Genomic DNA, 4,864 nt, shown 5'->3' on the forward strand with positions numbered 1-4,864 from the left:
GCAAATAATCCAATACAATTTACATAGGGAGCTCTTGCACTTTAGCACTGATCCGTAGTGGTAAAGTGCAGAGACAATAAACCAACCAAAACCAGAGTCCAGCATACCATAAAACAGGAGGTCAGAAGGCAAAAAGAAAGGGGAAACATACCAAAAGATGCCAGGTCTAACAGAGAAGAACTATGGATTTAAGTTAGTTAACTTGTTTAGTTAGTAATTAACTCCTACTGAAGAAGATGTCTGTGTGGATCTAGGTTTTTGTAGGCATAATAGACAATCGCAATCATCCCCCTAGTGGTCAATAATTTGAGTCATAAATCAAGCAAAATAAATTATCCCCTTTTTATTTTTAACAAATACAAAACTTACCCTTTCCACCCACAACAGACCCACCCCTCTTCCCAAACAAATAGCCTTGTCCCTGAAAAGTCCAACTAAAGTCCAAAGTGAAGTCGGTCTCAGCACCCTCCCCACCCTCTCCAACCACAAGAAGTCACTCCCACCAAACTAAAAAAAAATGTAAAGGTTTCAGAAGAGGGCATTGTCCATACGGGTCTGGAGCTGGTCTAGTCTATGCCCTATGCTCTCTAGCCAGCTTTCAATATGGTTGAGCCGCTGCATAACACAAACCTGGAATATCCTATATAGTGGGAGGGGGTGGCAGCAGTGGCATTCAGGGACCATGAAAACTGGTAGCGGCGCAGGTGATGTGGTGGCCGGGAGGCTGGCGTTGGCATGCTGCTGAGCTGGGTCCTGGGGTCGAGGCAGCTATTTAACCCCCTTCCTCCTCACCAGTCCACTATTCGACCTGGATGTTCTCTAGCTTCTGCTGTGCAGACAGGCCACTCTCTCATGCCTGGTTGGTAGTGGTCCAGCAGGAGTAGCTATTTCGAGAAAAACAAAAATAAAAAAAGATAAATTGTAAATAATGCTCAGAACAAACACTTCATCAAACGTAGGTAGTGGATGGCACAGTAGCATTACATTGCTGGTGCCCTAGGGACATTGGAATGTGATGTGATTAGGAAAGTCACAGGGCCAATTATATTTGTTTACCCGCACATGTCTCACATAAAAGCACTGACTGTCTGGTTGAAAAGAATTAAGGCAGAATAACACCAGATTAAAACCATGAAGTATATATTTTGTAAGCACCTCACGGAGCCATAAAAATGTGGCACATGTCAATTTGTTTGGTAGGCTGGGATGGTAGAATTGAGGAAAGAATAAAGAAGTGAAGTGCTAAGAGATGACTGAGTGGGCACAGGAAAAACAACACACCTTGAGTGTTTGGTTTGCAACGCATTGAAAACTTTGTAAATGCAGAATTGACTGAAGCAGACACACATTGCACAGCGAACACTGCATTGCACAGCAAACACAAATTGAACCCTACTCACTTCTTTGGTTATGGGTGGTGAAATGCCATGGGCAGGGAGGGGGCTGATGAATGATGATGAAGGGTGGGATACATATCTGCCTCGTTTAACAAATACAATGAGTCAAGGGATTAGAACACAAATAAATTAAAATACCCCACACTTTGAACCATAGTTTTGATTACCATAGAACATAAAGTAAGCTGAGTAGGTGAGCAGCATGCCCCTCTACAGAAGAGTTCCCTTGTTTATTCATCCAAGCAATTATTCAATCATTCTTTCATTTTTCCCACTATATTATTCACCTGTAGCCACCATGATTTCAGCTTTACTTTCGCTAATCCAGTCTTTCACCAACTTTCACAATCCATTATCCATCCATTCAGTATCCACTATCCACCCTTTCTTTCAGTCATCCTTTCACCCATCCATCCATTTACCCAATACTCATCCACCTTTCACACACCCATGCATCCTTTCCTTTCATTCATTTCACCCATCCTTTCTTTTAACCTTTCTTTCTTTCCTGTTTCAATCAAGCCATCATTTTTAGTGTACAATATGTGTGCTTTTGCTGAGTTGCAGATAGAAGTGGCCGTTAGTAACAAAACCACTGCAGTAGCTGTAAGGTGGGGGGTTCACAATCATGCCACTGCCCTTGTAGCTAGTGAGTAATAGTAAATGTCAATAAGCAAGCAATGTGATTTACAGCTGCCCGTCCCTGCCGCCACTTCTACCCTGCTCCATCTGGTCCTGTAGTGGAACTTGAGACGGCTCCACTGGTGGTAGGTGTGGCTAGAAAATAATTTATGCAGTTTTTAGATGAAATGTACCCCCCCTTAATTTTTTTAATTAAAAAAATTGCAACCGCAATACATTGTAATAGTTCGGTTGGCACTGCAGTATCTTCAATCACAAAAATATCACTCTGGGCATTTTGTTGGTTCCCAGTGTTAGAAAAGCCAGATAGTCCAGCCAACCAAAAACTTTGCGTAATGGAGGGGCAGAGCTATAGCCTATGATGATGATGACTCGGAATCATTGAAGCACAATGAATGGGATGAATAAAATTGATCAATGAAAGACAGAAAAAAAAGATAATGCAGGGATAACAGGAATGAAACAAAAATTCGATAGGAGAATTGGGAAAAAGGAGACAGTATAAAAAAGTAAACAAGGCAAAATTAAAAGTATTATAATAGTGGACAGAGATAAAAGTTAGGGAAATAATAATAATAATAAATAATAGGACTTACAGGGTTGAGCAGAGCCCGCAGCATTGGAGCTGGTGGTCAGTGTCTCCCCAGCTCTTGCCGGACTCACCTCTATGGTGCCCCTCTTCTTTCCCTTGGGTGCTTATGTAAGAAATAAAGAGGATACAAAAATAGATTAGTGGTACAGTTAAGCTCCACAAATTATTATAACAGGCAAACACAGTAACATTGTCCTTATCTAAATCAGATCGCCTATGATACTAGTATGATTGACTATTGTTGAGTTGGCTATTCTCCTAAAATCCCTATTCCAAATTTCCTTAACAAAAACTACATTTGGAACTAATGCATCGCAATGAATGATCTTTGATTCTATTCTCATTTCTCACCCCACTCGATGGAAAACTCAGTCTCCCTTTTTTGCATTGTTTAGATGCGTACTAGTGCTACACATCAATGTGAAATTATTTGGGACTGTACGAGCTAGATAAAGTAACAGAGAACGCTAACTCACTGATATCACTAATTCACTATGGTGACCGGAGGACAGAGAACTATGCATTGCAAAGGCTTCTTAAATAATCAGCCAAAGTGAGCACCGATGAGTACAATTAGGTAGCACCAAACACCTGCCTAGTTCAAACTCTACCACATAATAATAATATTAACGTAAACCGTACATAATTTACCTCTGAGTGTGAGCAGCATGCTACTCGTAAAAAAAGTTAGTATTGTAGAACACAAACACCACAAGTAATCTAATTCATACTCACCGAGCCCTGGAATCTCAATGCCCAGCAGGTCGAGCAGATCCTGCTCGTGGTTGATGATATCCGCCCATCGGTGCGTCAGCTGCTGGGTGCTGCGCTGGTCCTGGGTGGTGTATCGGACAGACCGGTGCACCCTCGCCCAACGTAGCCATTGCTCCCACAGGGGGTAACCGCTACTAGGTCTGCTGCCTGCTGCCAGCATGAAGGGGAAGTGGCAGTGCACATAAAATACCAGTGCTGCCACCTCCTCCTCACTACCCGCCCTGTTCTGTCATGGTGATCGGTGGTGGGGTGAAGAAGAAAAGAAACGGAGGAGAAGGAAGGAAGAAATAAGGTTAAAAAAATTAACAAAAATATAAAAAGTCACAAAAAGCACAAAAAATGAAAAAAACTTTAAAATAGTCAGGCACTAAAAGACACACTGATACATTAAATAAAAATTAGGGGTCGATTAATTAGAAGGGTGGAGGATTGAAAACATTAATGAGGGATGAAAAAACAGGCCCAGCACAATAAACAGATTGAAAAACAAGCTGGCATACTTTGCGTTGCGTTTGATGTAAAATGCCACACGATCGGGTGCAATGGGGAACTTCGCCCACCCATGGGCAGAACTCTGCGTAGTACACCAGAGTTTTTTTGCTAGTTCGCAGAGTTCCGCATAGCTTGACTCTGCGTACTCCTCCCACCCCTAGTGAAATGGCATATTTCTAGAGCCTTTAGAACAGAGGACTTCAAACTGGGGGGCGGGACCCCCTAGGGGGGTCTCAAGTGACCCCTGAGGGGGTGCCAGGCTCTGGCCCAAAGAAGATATACACAGATAACAGTGTTTTGTTTTAAGCAGACACATGTTCTTGCATTTTTTAAAAGGTAAAAGTACTTAACTGCAGTGTTTAAATACGCCTAGACATATTTAAACATTGCTATCTTTATAAAATATTTGTGAAAACCGATGAGGGGGGCGCAATGATTTTTATTTTTCAACTGGGTCAGCAGCATTAAAAGGTTTGGAGACCACTGCTCTAGAAGGAGGTGCTCTCTTGTGAGCACTCTGAAGGGAGTGAAAGCCACATGAAATTACAAGTTTATGGGTCAGGGAATTTGGTGGTTCTTAGTGTAGCCTTTTGTGGGTTATACAGGCCAATTTATAGATACTCCTTGAATAATAGTTTGCCATTCAAGGATGATCTTGCCTGGTGTAAAATGCTCAAACCTCTTAGTTCCTGAGGCTAAACTATCGGGGGTGAAACTACTTTGAGGAACAAGTGCATTCGGGTGGATGTTAATGGGTCACTTGCCATAACCTGTTCTAGATCAGACTAGAGCTTGGAGCACCAAATGCCATCTGTTAGCATAAAAGATTAGATCATTTTAAAGATTCTGATTTGATACTGAGTGCAGTGGCCAGAACGTTTGTTTGATGTAAAGTTCACATTTTTGTCCACAATAAAACCCAGGGATTTGGATCATTCAATACAGATGGTTTACAGTCAATCATGTT

The 4,864-nt window shown here is 41.9% G+C and overlaps 1 long non-coding RNA gene across 1 annotated transcript; it reads right to left on the reverse strand.

Moving 5' to 3' along the window:
• Positions 1-458: 458 nt before the first annotated feature.
• On the reverse strand, positions 459-3,853 carry LOC138258754 (uncharacterized). Its single transcript, XR_011198551.1, has 3 exons — positions 3,367-3,853; positions 2,636-2,734; positions 459-884 (listed from the first exon to the last, which is right to left on the reverse strand). It is a non-coding gene; the product is annotated as an uncharacterized lncRNA (long non-coding RNA).
• Between the last annotated feature and the right edge of the window lie 1,011 nt (positions 3,854-4,864).

The sequence above is a fragment of the Pleurodeles waltl genome, chromosome 9 (genome assembly GCF_031143425.1).
Source record: "Pleurodeles waltl isolate 20211129_DDA chromosome 9, aPleWal1.hap1.20221129, whole genome shotgun sequence".
Lineage (NCBI taxonomy): Eukaryota > Metazoa > Chordata > Amphibia > Caudata > Salamandridae > Pleurodeles > Pleurodeles waltl.